Source organism: Fundulus heteroclitus, chromosome 10 (assembly GCF_011125445.2).
Source record: "Fundulus heteroclitus isolate FHET01 chromosome 10, MU-UCD_Fhet_4.1, whole genome shotgun sequence".
Taxonomy (NCBI): Eukaryota; Metazoa; Chordata; class Actinopteri; order Cyprinodontiformes; family Fundulidae; genus Fundulus; species Fundulus heteroclitus.
In genome coordinates, this window is record NC_046370.1 from 23421114 (window position 1) to 23436571 (window position 15458).

Genomic DNA, 15458 nt, shown 5'->3' on the forward strand with positions numbered 1-15458 from the left:
CTTCAGCTAGAAACTACTGCTCAGGCCCGAAATCTGGGTGTAGTGATGGACTCAGACCTGAACCTCCAAAAACATCTAAAGACAATTACAAAGTCTGCCTTCTATCACCTGAAGAACATTTCCAGGATTAAAGGACTGATGTCTCAGCAGGATCTAGAAAAACTAATCCATGTGTTGTGCAATTATACACTGTTTAAAGTTATTCAATGTTTCATAAATAACCCTCTGTCTGTTAAGTATTGTCTGGTGATGATCAGCTCTTAAGCTGATATCAAGACAATAGTTGAAAGGGATGAATTCGAGCACTAGCGATCTTTTAACAGCAAAACCTGCACACACATATAAAGGAGTGACAACTTCTTTTCAAGTTCAAGAATTTAATACCAGAAATAAAATGAACATCCAGAAAACATCACTATGTAATGCTGTTTATCTGAATTAACACAATATTTCGATTAACAAATCCTCTCTACTAGGCTAGTGAAACTTAACTAAACTACTAAGCAAAATGAAAATAAAAAGAAGCTAAGCTAAGGAACTATTTACATGAAAAAAACAAAGAAACAAAAGACAAAACAGAGTGGATAATCCTCATCAGAATACGTCAGTGAATCTGGTTCACTACAGTTCTGATTCCAAAAGCCTGGAATGAAGTTAAAAAACATTTTCATGTGTTTCAACCCATTCACATTGCAAAGCCCAAGTTAAACAAAACATTATTTGCTGAAATAATATTTGTTTAAGTTAAAGAACCAAAGTTCACCTTAAACAATGTGAATCGTGTTTAAATTAGCTTAACTAATTCAGAACAGCATTTGACATGTGTTTCAACCCATTCACAATGCAAAGCACAAGTTAACCAGAACATTATTTTATGAAATAATATTCATATATTTGTCCTGTAAAATCATTTAATTCAGAATCGCTTGCCTTTGTTTATGCGATTCTACAGGACTGTCTCAGAAAATTAGAATATTGTGATAAAGTTCTATTTTCTGTAATGCAATTAAAAAACATGAAATGTCATACATTCTGGATTCATTACAAATCAACTGAAATATCGCAAGCCTTTTTGTGTTTTAATATCGCTGATTATGGCATACAGCTTAAGAAACCCAAATATCCTATATATTAGAAATATCCAAAATATTAGAATATCGTGAAAAAGTATACTAGTAGGCTATTCAACTAATCACTTGAATCGTCTAATTAACTCGAAACACTGCAGGGTTTCCTGAGCCTTGAAAAACACTCAGCTTGGTTCAGTAAACTAAATCACAAGTATGGTAGTGGTTAAGAGACGACATAAGATTCTCACAGTAACTGGTGTACTGACCATGGCATTACTGTCCTTGATTGGCCTGCCAATTCCCCTGACCTGAACCCCATAGAGAATTTGTGGGGTATTGTGAAGAAGAAGCTGAAAGACACCAGACCCAACAATGCAAATGAGCTAAAGGCCGCTATTGAAGCATCCTGGGCATCCATAACACCTCAGCAATGCCACAGGCTGATTGCCTCCATGCCACGCCGCATTGATGCAGTAATCTGTGCAAAAGGATTCCCAACCAAGTACTGAGTGCATTAATGGACATTTTCAAATGTTTGATTTTGTTTTGCTGGTACATTTTTTTTTTACTTGGTCTGAGGAAATATTCTAATATTTTGAGATAGGATTTTCGAGTTTTCTTCAACTGCGAGAAGTTTCCAGGGCCAATCTTTTCCCCAAGGTGGAAAGTTTGATTTCTTGCTGAAAAGTAGGGGCCCGAAAGCATGACATGAATGAAACATCATTAGTTCAACTTTCTAGTCCAACTGTTTTTAATATTTGCTTTTAGTTTCTATTTTCCCATGTTTTATTTTGTTTCTACATTATATTCCAACTTGCTTTTATTTTGTTTTATTTGCTTATGTTTTAATCATGTAAAGCACTTTGCATTGTCTTTTTACTGAAGATGTCAAACGGTGTCTTTGAAGAAATGGGTTTCTTTTCCCTAAATGACTTGAAATAAGTTTGTCTGGTGTTGTGCAATTACACACTGTTTTAAAGTTATTTTAATGTTTAATAAATAACTCTCTGTCTGTTAGGTATTGTCCAGTGAATAACAGTTCTAGAGCTGATATCAGGACAATAGTTGAAAGGGAGGATTCGAGCACTGGCGATCTTTTAACAGCAAACTGCACACACGTAGCATAAATGAGTGCCAACTTCTCTTCAAGTTCAAGAATTTATTAACAGAAATAAAATGAACATCCAGAGAACATCTGTTTATCTGAATTAACACTATATTTCAATCAACAAATTCTCTCTACGAGGCTAGTGAAACTTAACTTAACTACTAAGCAAAATGAAGATAAGAAAGAAGCTAAGCTAAGGAATTATTAACACAAAAAAGAAACAAAAGACAAAATAAAGTGGTTGATCATCATCATCAGAATAATTCAGTGAATCCTGGTTCACTACAGATCTGAGTTAAAGAACCAAAGTTTATCTTAAAGAATGTGAATTGAGGTTAAAGTAGCTTAACTAAATCAGAACAACATTTGGTACGTGTTTCAACACATTCACAATGCAAATCCTGAGCCAAACAAAACATTATTTGATAAAATTACATTTTAAAGAATGATTTTCTCAGTAAGAATCTGTAAACTTTGGAGACACTTGATTTTATTAATGCGATTATACCTCCGGGAGGCTAGGGGTCACTGTAACGCTCGGTCGCTAAAATCAGTTACTTCTAAAGTTATAGAAAAACACATTTGAATCATTGTTAATATTCCATACTAATGCAGTGATAATGCTCCTGGCATTATCTAACAACAGCGTAAAAGCCATTTGCATAATGCACCGGACAGAGGACCCGATAATTCAGACAGACAACAGAATTTATTTAAGATAATGATCTTTATCTGAGTCAGGAAAGTGCCAGGAGCAGATACCAAGAACCACTCTGGGGGGGAGAGAGAAAGGTTTATGTCTGGTGTTATGCAATAACGCCATGATGAATAATTGATCTCGGATTGAATTCTGAACTGTGGTATGGGGAAGGTAACAGGAATTCTGTCCTGCTGCAGACATGGCCGGAAGGACGGCCTCTCTCCCTCTCTCTCTCCTCCTCAGGGCCCTTCTTCCCACCAGGGGTCCTGCTGCTATAAAACCTTCCCACAGACACAGACTCTCTCTCTTCCCGCTCTCTTCTCCACACACTCCTCCATCATCAGCCGACCAGCACTCCTCTGCGGGGGTCTCGTCCCTCAGCAGCCATCTGCAGGAGCCATGCATGGGGCCTGGAACAGGCCACGAGCTGAGTCTTTCTGAAACTCAGTTCCCCCCTGGCAAAGGGAGAAACTGCCAGCCGACTCAAAGATAAAGCTCTCACTCCTGCAGCTTCACACCTTGTCAGAGCCTCTCTCTAAGATCACCAACCTGGAGCAGACCAGGACACCACTTCGGGCCATGGGCCATTTCACGGGCTTGAAAAGAATACAGGCCAGCATCTGGAGAGGTCTCTCATCACCTGGGGAACATGTCCGGGCAAATACAGAGCTAAGTCGCTGTCTTAACCTTAGAATCGGATGCAGGAGGAAGGATCCTGCATGCCAAAAACAGCCTTGTTGTATTTTTTTTCCTCAGCCTGTACAGGAAGCGAATATTACAAAATGAGTACGTTTTAAAGCGTAAAGCGTAACTGTTCTGCTCCACCATCCTGTGATGGTGTTATGAGCCTTATTCCCACATCAATATGGTATATTAATGCCGGTTTTCAAGGTCATTTTGGTAACTTTATGTTGTGACCTCTTAGCCACCGAGTTTCTACAGCGACCCCTAGCGCAAGGAGGTAGAATCACATAAACAAAGGCAAGCATTTCTGAATTAAATGATTTTACAGGACAAACCGGTCCTCAGAATATTATTTAAACAAATAATGTTTTGTTTAACCTGGGCTTTGCATTGTGAATGGGTTGAAACGCATGCCAAATGTTTTTTTGTTTTTTTTTAGTCCATTCCATGCTTTTGGAATCAGATCTTCAGTGAACAAGGATTCACTGAATTAATTTGATTATGATCAACCACTCTTTGTCTTTTGTTGTTTTTGCATGTAAATAGTTCCTTAGCTCAGCTTCTTTTATTTTTATTTTGCTTAGTAGTTTAGTTAAGTTTCACTAGCCTAGTAGAGAGGATGTAATAATCAAAATATTGTGTTAATTCAGGTAAACAGCATTACATAGTGATGTTCTCTGGATGTTCATTTTATTTCTGTTATTAAATTCTTGAACTTGAAAAGAAGTTGTCACCTCTTTATTCTATGTGTGTGCAGGTTTTGCTGTTAAAAGATCGCTAGTGCTCAAATTCATTCCTTTCAACCATTGTCTTGATATCAGCTTAAGAGCTGATCATCACCAGACAATACTTAACAGACACAGAGTTATTTATGAAACATTAAATAACTTTAAACAGTGTATAATTGCACAACACTGGGAACAACTCAATGTGAGAGATTGCATACTGAATAAAAGCCACTAACCTGTTCAGAGACCGGGAGGCTGCACTGGATCTGATTCATAGGTCCTACTTGTCTATTTTTAAATTGCTCTGAAAACCCACCTTTTCTCATTAGCTTTTGACGTAGCGTAACAGAGCTCACCTTATAAGTTTTTTTCAAGTTTCTTATAATATCTTTTATGTGTTTTTGTATTTTATTTTACTCTAGTTGCTGCTTGTAACTTCTTTTTGTTTTTTTCTCATGTATGCTCTTCATAGTTGTTCATCACTTTGGTCAGCTGTGCTGCTTAGAGGAAATCAATGAGCAGTTAAGTTCCTCCTCCTGCTGCCTTGATGTTCTACCCACAACTTTCTTTAAAAACGTTTTGCCTGTCATAGCGTCTGATTTGACTCAGATAATCAACACGTCACTTCTGTGAAGTGTTATCCCACAGTTCCTTAAAACAGCAATTATCAAACCACTGTTGAAAAAGAACAATTTGGACAAACTACTTCTGCAGAACTACAGGCCCATGTCAAAGCTCCCCTTTATTAGTAAATTTATTGAAAATGCTGTGTTTTTTTTAACAATTAAACACCTTCTTTCCAATAATCAGCCGCTTTGACATTTTCCAGTCAGGTTTCCGTGCTCACCACAGTACCTGTAATACTTTATCCATTTGTTTTGCCTTTCTATTTATATATTTCTTTGTAGGTGTAGAAGCAGATTCTGAGAATATTATCTTGCTCTCTCCTTCTCCGCTCCTCTATTTTTTCACCTCTTCTCCCTTTTAGCAGTTCGTCTCATTTTTTTCTCTTCTTTTTTTCTCATCTACCTTTCCGTTTTTATGTCCATTGAACATGAAATAGTGCCAGAATAAAATATAATAAAGTTTTATTCATCTATAGATCAAGTGGAGCACTTTCCCTCACTCTGCTGGATTCTACCTCTATTTTCCAGTTTTGTATTGTTTCCTGTTATTTCAGCTTTAACTTGTTCACTCTGTGTTTTATTCTGTTTTTTGGGTTAGGGTTGGTGTTCTGTTTAGCTATGAAGCCAACAGCTTCATGTTCTCCAACAGATGATACAGTCGACCCTGTCTCTCAGTGTATAGTACTGTTTTTTTCGTAGAAACATTGGCTGAGCTTTTACTACAACTGTATGTGCTCTATTCCATTCTCTAGACTTGAAAACTGGCTCAGAGTTTACCTCCTTAACTGTGCGTTTTTTTGCCTTAGATGAAGGGACAAATGGGGCTGGTACTACGAAGCCCTCTAGGGGACATGGAGAATTTATCTTTTTTTTTGCATTACCTTGCAATACTTTTGCGTTACCTCGCAAAAACTTTTGCGTTCCCTTGGAAAAGTTGTTGCGTTCCCTCGGAAAGGTTTTTGCGTTCCCTCGAGGTATGGCTGATTTATTTCTTGTGGTCTCTTGTCATTCACACACAACAATAAACCGTGAGAGCCGGCGTGAGTTTTGAAACTGCAAATCTTTGTCTTAAGCGGAAGAATAAACGTGCATCTACACAGCACAGTGTTCACAGACCAGTGTGATGCATTCGCGACCACCAGAAAGCTAAAAAAGAAGGCTAAACACTGGTTTCCTATAACTGACACCTGAGGGACGAAGTAAAGAGAGAAGAGGAAGACGGCAAGCATGGAGCCTTGAGGCACTCTGCATGAGTGAAACTCTTAAATAAAATAAAATGACCAGTTCTACATTCTTAAAAAGGAGTGTAATAATGTGGTCAATAACTTAAAAGTACTTTTTTATCTTATTCAGTATTAATTAAACTTTTGTGAGTTTTTTTTCTGTTTTAACCAACTAACTGAAAAATAATGTGTTAACACTTCTCTTTTACTTTTTAACAAAAGTGATATGTCTACTTCCATGTCTTTTCGGATAAAAATGAGATTGAGCTGACTGGACCGCTCTTACAAGGTCCAATCAACCACGCCCCCAGCCACATCCCCCCGCGAAAATTAACATAATCTCACTCTTAATTTCTGATAAAAATTGAGAGGTTTGGTTACACACTAGATTCAGCAATATGAATAAAAACTAATTTAACTTTAAATTCTAAAGCAGAAGAGAAGGATTGTTGAAATTCCCTTGAATGCTGTAGGGCTGGTGGTGTTGGAGAGGGTTGTGAAACTCTCAATCCTCTTTAGTTTAAAGCCCCGCTGCGGTCTGATTGTACTGCTTCTAAACATGTGCTCTGCTGCCACCTACAGGGTGGTTTGGTCCATTGCAGTGCCATTTTGTGGCAGATGACAGCAGAATTACCAGTTAAATGTTGGTAAAGATTCTCAGTCATCCAGGTCACGATCAATCCAACAACAAAAAAAGGTTTAAAAAATAAAAACAACTGGACTTCTGTTCTGAAGCTGAAGACGTTTCGCTTCCCATCGAGGAAGCTTTCTCAATTCAAAATGTCTCGAGTAGTGTGGCGTTCCAAGCTTTATAGACCTGCTGGCGAGGCCTCGTTAGAGCTTAGATTCACATGTAGATTCACCTGGAATTGATCGCCCTCTCAATGGAGAGTCATTAGACTCAGCCTGTTAAACTCTTAAATTTTAAAATCTGTATTCAACATCACAATGATGTAAACTGACCAGCTCCTCCTTTAGCAGATTCATTAACATTTTGGATTTAGCCTATAAATTCTGAAAATGTTTCCAAACCACCCTACACCCAGTACGTTGTAAATGGAACTAGTTGCTCGGGAACAGTGTTCAGATCAGGCTTCATGAAGCCCTGCAGCTTTACAGCACATCTGGAGATCATATAGCTCAGTACCACCCACTGCTAAGTAAAATTATGTTAATCGCCAAACAAGGGTTAATGCATATTTTCCACTTTAAAATTCTGTTTTTAAATTTCTAAGTTTCCTGATCTATTGAGTACAAAACATTAATGTTACATATTGGGTTTTGTGGTTTGGGTGGTTCCACAACTCATGCAATGCTGAAAATGCTGCTGATGGTGGTACAGGGCTAATGAGTTGTTGTTTTTTTTTTCACATCTGAACTACTTTTGATGAGCCATGGCCCCCCATGCCATGTTCTGGCCACCCCACTAGCCAGTGTGAATTGTAGTAGCATCACTTTAGCATTTAATCCAATTATGCACAGCCAGCAAGGCAGCTGCTCTTCTATCACGCTTGTATTTATATCTGGCAGTATCTACTTTCCCCTAGTAATTGTTTTTTAATAAATGAATAAATGTACACCTAATTCCTAATATAACTACACAATAACAAGGAATTGTTGTTCACCTCTAAATGTTAACTGTACTGTTATTGTTCTAATCTAGATCATTAGTAACATTAAAAATCAAACAATTAACCAAAAGATATTAGTAGGCATTTACTTAAGTCTTTAAAATAGTTTTCTACAGGCAACTTTTCTACAAGAGTAGAATAAACATACTGAATTTATGGCTTTTAGTTTCAGTGTGTCACCCCAAGCATTTAAATGGCCTCATCTGACCACCCCTATAAAAGGTTTCTGGAGGCGCCACTGGTTCAGTCTCCAGACTTAAGACCATGAAACTATTTGTTCTGTTGCTTTATTAAAATGTAAATTTTTAAAGCTAGCTTTATACTTTTGCAACAGAATAAATAAGGACTTGAACTAAATCCATGTGTTTCGTTAATGGAACATCTAAACTATATTAAGAATAATCTTTCAATTTGCTTATAGAAAATATTCCTACGTTTTGCACAGAAATATAGATTGCTTCCATCAATGGAAAAAAGGAGAAATGGTTATTTCAGCAAAACATGAGACATCATGGGAAAATTAATCATGTAATTGTTAATTTTCATTATTTAAGTAAATAAGGTAAAGATGTAACATTCTGTCAGATATTGTCTTTGTTCATTGCTTAATCTCACCTCTGTCTGATAGAAATAGCATATACTATAAGCAGCTGCTGCTCCAGGCATGCCAACGTTCTCTGATAACGTTTTCTTTTTCAGATTTGATTTCACTTCTGTTGAACCACTGAAGGGAAAATGCACAGCATCCGCTAGAAACCTGCATGCACAAATGGGTAGTAGTGATCTCTGGACAGTTCAGACCTTCTAACCTAATAGAGGTCATGCTGCTGATGTTAAGGCATCTGTTGGTATTTCATAGGAGAGGGTCGATTAAATAAATGGGATATTGCAAAGGAAGAAAAATCAAACAACATTTTGGGGGTTAAAACACTGCATACTATAAAAGGAAGTGCAGGAAATCTATAATCAGCCTCCACCTCCCAGTACCAACCTGCTGACTGACAATTATGAAAAAGTTGATCAGATATTCAGAAAAAACCACTGCCATTTCCCGAAAACAATGCATTCAAGAATCAAAAATTAATTAACTTGCCACAAAATTAAGAATGTTGCATTAGAAGCATTTTTTGAGCCAACCTTGAAGCCCCACTACCCATAAACCATGTCCTTCAGCATGTGGATTCATGTAGTGATTTTAACTGCAATGAACTCAGCCCTGATGGCGGAGCTGCAGGGCTCCAGGTGAACATGATGAGTTTCATTAGCGCAGCTCAGGCAGCAATTTAAAGCCGGCGGCAGCCACAGGATAGGTCCAGCACGACGTGTTGTATTCCACAGTTCTTCAGCCTAGTGAGCTCAGTCTGGTCCATTTGTTGGGTATTCTCAGAGGTCAACATGATGCTTCAGGGTGCTTTCAGGTGAGTTTGAGGATTTACCTTTTTTACATTTCAGATGTTTTTTAAGGGGTTTTAATACAGACATTTGTATTCAGGTGGTCCTGGATTTGCCTGCTGCTCTTTAATATTGGAGCATGTGCTCCTGTACAAAGCAAGTATCCATGCTTAAGTTATTTCTCCTGGCTCTAACATGAAAGCTGTTGACTTTCCTCTCATTTTGTCTAGGTCTAACTGGACATTACCTCTCCAGAGGTTCTGATTATAGAAGGGGCAGTGCTGATTTTGGCGCTGTTCCTGGTTTCAATCCTGGGTCCATTGGCAGTGCTGCCTTTGGCTTTAATACAGGCTCTGGTTCTACCAGCAGTTTCTCTGGCGCTGGCTTGTCAGCTGGCCAAGATGCAGACATTAGCCAAATGATTGCCAACCTGCTGCACTTGAGTCCTGACCACCACCGTCCTCTGCTCCAGTTCCACTGGAGCTCTCCCCAGGTTCCTCTGGGACTGGTGGAGAGCCGTCCGGTGTACCCTTCATCCCTCGTCGTCCACTCCAACAGCGGCTACCAGAGGGCACGAGACTTCCGTTCTGACTCCAAATACACCCAGGACACATTTGACAACATGCTTCTGCCTGAAACGCCACAGCACCCAGGAGGTGGGTCTAAAGGATACCAGATGGTCCAGTGAGTTAAAAGCTGAACTAAATGGCCTGATAAGGCTGCTCCAGCAGGGGGCTATTGGCTTATGGATTATTAAACGGAGACTACTGTGCTCCAGTGTGAAGTGTCTTAACGCAATAAAGTGTCTCAATCATCCTTGTCTTTGTTTTACTAAAGTCTAGTGTGTCAGGCTTAGTGATCAAAGTAGACTCTCATTGGCTAACAGGTTTACAGCAGGAAGAGTGTTGCTGCGACTGCCAACATGAAGCTTTGGTGTGAAGACTGTTTAAGAAACTCTAGTCTTGGTTTAAGTGCAACTAAATGAGAAGGTCAAGCAGTCTGCCACCAAGTGAAAGGGTACTTGACTATAGCTGCTTTGATAAAACATTACTTGAATACAACTTGTTGCCAGTGCACTTCACAAACTGGAAATTGGATTTTATTTTTTTTAATAGGACATTGTGCTTTGAATGCCTCTTGCATTTAAGTTGTCTAAAGTAAAACTGCAATGATTTGGTCTGAATTTCTCATCTATGCCCCTGCTTTGAGAGCAACTCATTTTGGTGCTGTCTCTTTTTTTTTTTTTTTGGTATGCTGGGGGAAGGTGTAAGGACTTGAGGGTTAAAATGCCCTATAAACATTTTTGACTTATCCACTTGTAGCTTGGACTACAAAATGGTGGCTTGATGAAATTGGTAAGCTCCAAGTCCGGAGTACCTGGACAGACATTTTCTGCAGCCACTCAGAATGTATTTCAAGGCTAAAGTGGGTTTTGTATGTTCCCTTTTGAAGGAGCCATCTTAGCATCCTGTCACACTAAACCCTCTTTCTGGTTCTGATCATTAAACGATATGCAGAGGTAATTTTTCAAAATGTTTTCTAAAAGTTTATTTGGATTAAAACCTTTGTCCATATTTATACATGTTCTTTAATTCAGGCCCAGTACTCCCATCCCCAACAGACAATTGGTTCAGCCCAGATAAGTGCTTTTGCAACTTTTAAAGTTAATTTAGCTGAAGTAAAATATCAGAATGTCCGGTTTTCCCATCTGGTGCACAGGAAAGTGAAGAGAACGTGCTCGGCTCTGCTACTTGCAATATGACTTCCCCCCCTCCCCCCCAACACTATGCCTTCCCAATTATTGAGACATTTCAAGATGAACAGCTGTTTTTATATCGGATTGAAATTGTAAAACCTTTTGAGTTTTTTTTAAAGCAGATAACTCAATCTCTTTAGGCAAACAGAGTTTATATTGCATTCTAAAACTGTTGCCTTTTTTTTGTACTTAAAATTAGACTGGTCCCTTAAGTATGGCCACAAGTTTTCTTTTTCTTGGTCAACTTTAGCTGTAGTTGTGTTTTTGCTCACACCACTAACATCCAATTGATGTGCCTCTGTGTTGGGATCTGATACTAATTTCAAACCCAGCTGATGTGTCGCTGCTATTGCTTCTGTTTTTTTTTTTTTTTTTTTTTTTTAATCAGTATGTTATTTCTAATGTTAAATACATGGGAATTAATATGTGAAAAACGTGGTGTTCACCATTAAACAACGATGGGGCAAATAAGTTAAAATGCAAAACCACTTCTATAAGGATGAGTAATGATTTCTAGAGTTGCGTTCCCTCTTCAAGACCTAGCCAAGTTATTGAAACCACAAATTCTGCTCTCTACTGGACCATCCTGAAGAAGAATATCCAATTATCAGTTTATGACCTGAAGGTCAAGCCTTTGGCTTACACAGCAGAACAATAAACCCATCGCCACAGGAATACATGGTGTACCTTTCTTTGATTTAAAACATGGGTTTAGGGGAAAGCAATGTGGTGGAAAAGGGTTTTGAAATCCATCCTTCATATTTAAATTTTTTTTTTTTTACACCTGCACTTTGAGTGTACAGCTTGGCAACGAAAAGGATGTTTTAATTCATTCTCAGAGCTGCATAAACTGTTTAAAGGAAATTGATCAAATGCAGAAACAGCTTTGGGAGTAGAAGACAGGCATTGGTTTTACAGGGATAACAGCTAATCATGTAGCCCCATTCGAACATCTTTCATCTTAAAAAACGACATTTGAACATTTCAGCCAGTCAGAAGGAGCATTTTCAAGAAGCAACGTCGTGAACCCTCTCAAATAGCAGCTAGCTGACATAGTTATTACTGAAGGGCAGATGGACACGTATGTCTTCACACTGAAACCAATGCTGTTCCGAAGAGCTACTTGATGCTCCAGCATAAATAAAAGTCCACTCGAGCAATCAGGGATGTTCCACGAGTGCGGATGATTTGCGGAGGCTGTCCTTAAAAGCTGCTGGCCGCAGAGATCGAAAGGAGCCGCAGATGGACTAATCTGTTCTTCAGTATGCTCAATAACGGCATCTGGAGGCGTAAGATGTCTCTTTCTAGATGATTACAGCTGCGTTTCAACAATGATATGTAAAAGAGCAGCCGCATTTCCTGCCAGCATACATTCACTGAGCTGAGCATGTGCTTTAAATTGGTTAATCTTAAACACAGATTTGGGACCAAGAAACTGTAAATAAAATATTTTACAGTCATATTAGTCTTTGGGAGCACCACCTTCACCTTGGTCAACGTCGTGTGAAAAGCAATCTCCTTCAGCGGAGTTTGGGTGGTTCTCTGTAAAACAAACTCAACAATAGGTTCTCGTGGTGAAAATGCGGCCATAAATCTACTTTTCCAGGATTTTAATGACTTGTCCAGAGTTGAGCTCACAAAATGAGTACAAGCTTCTTTGGCTTGCTAAACCTATCAATATCCCCCACTTCTTCCCAACATCCTTTGAAAAAGCAGAAAAATAAAACCAACCGACATATTGAGCCTGTTTAGAATTTGGGAATTGAATGATTTTGTCGTGTCCAGTGACTGTAATCTGAGAGGATTTTTTATTAAAAACAAAAATAAAAATAAAAATCATGCAAACAACACCTCAGTTTTCCAAAAAGTAACAGATGAAAAGCTGTCTACATAAAGATGTGTGCTGATGTCAAAAAGTGGGAATTAGGTTTGATTAAATCAGCCTTTTGCAGAATTTAAGTTTAAGTTGAATTCACACAGGACAGATTTATCACCCTTTAAGTCACATCACAGCACAGAATCTGCACTGCTCAGAGTGATTAGTGACATTATTTTAGCAAGAACAAGTGTGCCTTTTATCTTTATGCTGCTCACTGCCAAGTTTATGTTCCCTTGAAACAAGAGGGAACCTACTCTGTGCAATCATTGTTTGAGTGAAGAAGTAAGCCTGGATGACTCTTAACTTCCTTCATTTTAAAGATAAACAGACAGCGGTTTTGTTTTTTAGTCCTGGTGGTCTCCAATAGGTCGTCCTCTGTAGAGTTTAACCTTCAGGCACAGTATGTAAAACCCTTTGTCACCAACCTTGGGGTAAAATGGAAAATAGTTTTATTCTTGACAGGCAGATAAATTCAGTGGCGAAGTCGTTCTTATCAACTGAGACATCTCTTGTAATCCATTCTTTTATCACAACACACCTTAATTATGTCTCGTCTCCAGTTGGTGCAGAGTACAGCTGCCCGCCTTTTAACTGGTGCATAAAAAGAGAGCGCATAACCCTGATTTTAGCCTGACCTCGCTGGTTGCCTGTTCAGTTTAGGATTCATTTTAAGATTCTTTTATTTGCTTTAAAATCTTTAAATAGCCTGGTCCAGCTTTACCTATCTGAGCTTTTGCAATTACTGTACATTATTTCCATTCACTCGTGTCAGTGGACCAGCTTCTCCTGGATATGCTGAGGATACAGGAGAAGGTCAGAAAGGATAAAGGTGTTTATGTGGCAGCTACAAGGCTTTGGAACCTACTGCCACAGATTAGACGGGCATCTTAACTTTATTTTTTTTAAATCTGCTCTGAAAACCCAACCTTTCTCATTAGCTTTTTGACCCAGCATGATCATAATCCACTTTATTCAAGTTGCTGATAACATATTTTATGTGTTTATATTTTGATGCTGTACACAATCTGTTCAGCACTTTGATCAGCCGTGCTGTTTTTAAAGTGCTCAAAAATAAAGTTGGTTTGGCTATATAAGCGCAATTTTAAGGAACAATAACGAACCAACCCGTAATTGGAATTAAACAGTTTTCCATGAATGTCTTGTGTTTGGAGGATAGCTTTTCTGTATAACTGTACACTTTTATGCTCTTTTTAAAAAAATAAATAAATTGATGACTTCTTTTTACTTTCCAGTAAAAATAGGTTGAAGTAATCTTACTCTTACTTGAGCACAGTGTTTGGGTTGTCTGCTCACCTCTGTATATAGATAAAGGTATTATCAATCACATTAAAAGACAATAAATACTCAGCATATCCATTTATGACCCCAACCTCCATAAGGTAGAGCTTAAAAAAGCAAAAAAAAAAAAAAGGCATTTCTTTACAATTTATTTAATGGAGGGCAGCTGTATGAATTTGCTTCCATATGGTAAATAAAATCAGCCCTAACAGGTGAACGGGATGAGGATGATTGAGGCTGCTGAGTCGGCAGTATAAAGTCAGCTGCAGCCACACAGCAGTTTCAGTGCAAACCATTTTCTTTTTCTAGGGGGCTGATAACCTGGTCTGGTGCATTTGCTGTCTTTGAGATCAACATGGCACTTCAGGGTGTGTTTAGGTGAGGTTTCATGCTTTTATTATTATTAGAGCTTCAGCTGGTTGTTCATTCATTTACCAAGACCCTCTGTAAAACAGGTATTCCTGGCTGTGTCTCCTGCTCTTCAGCTTTGGCACATGTTCCCCTGTGCAAAAAAGCAAGTATATTATTGTTCTCCATAATTCTCATTTATTGCAAAGCCTAACACCAAATCTCATTGGTTAGGTCAAACTGGTGGGGGTTATTTCTCCAGAATTTGGGGCCACAGAAGAGGCAGTGATGGATCTCTTGGCGGCGATGCCCCTGGCTTTAATACAGCTGCTGGTTTGACCAGCAGCTTCTCTGGAGTTGCTGATGGCTCATCGGCTGCCCAAGATGGCGACATTGCTCAGATGGTTGCCAACCTGCTGCGCTTGAGCCCCAATGAACATCGTCCTGTAATGCAGTTTCACTGGAGCTCTCCCCTGGTTCCTTTGGGAATGGTTGAGAAACGCCCCGTGTACCCTTCCTCCCTCATCATCCACTCCAACAACGGCTACCAGAGAGCAAGAGACTTCCGCTCAGACTCCAAATACACCAAGGAGACGTTTGACCACATCCCTCAACCTGGAACTCCACAGAACCCAGACTCTGGGTCTAAAGGACACCAGATGAGCCAGTGAGGTAAACGTTTATCTTTAGTAGAAACTACACTACCTTTGTTCAAATGGTAACATTGCTGTTTCCTACAGGTGACACAAGCAGAAAATTGGAGTTGAATCCTGTAAAGTTTCTCAATTAAAAAAAATTTGTGAAGATGCCATTGGTCTCTGAATTTCACATTTGTGTTAACTTGCAGTCTGGAATGAGTGGCTAGGGCTTTTCATGAATGCCAGTTGTGTAACTGGTATTGGCTGGAATCATGGTACCAGGTGTAATTTTTACCCTTGCTAATGGGGCCTAAGCAATCTTTTTGGAAAGACTGGGGCCACCTTAACCTGTTCACCACAATTCTGAAATGGAAGC

The 15458-nt window shown here is 38.9% G+C and overlaps 2 long non-coding RNA genes across 2 annotated transcripts; both read left to right on the forward strand.

Annotated features, from left to right (window-relative positions):
* The first annotated feature begins 14328 nt into the window (after window positions 1-14328).
* Window positions 14329-14604, forward strand: LOC118564384. The gene is made up of 2 exons (XR_004931821.1): window positions 14329-14474; window positions 14552-14604. It is a non-coding gene; the product is annotated as an uncharacterized LOC118564384 (long non-coding RNA).
* Window positions 14605-14679: 75 nt separating this feature from the next.
* Window positions 14680-15255, forward strand: LOC118564387. The gene is made up of 2 exons (XR_004931824.1): window positions 14680-15116; window positions 15185-15255. It is a non-coding gene; the product is annotated as an uncharacterized LOC118564387 (long non-coding RNA).
* The last annotated feature ends 203 nt before the right edge of the window (window positions 15256-15458 follow it).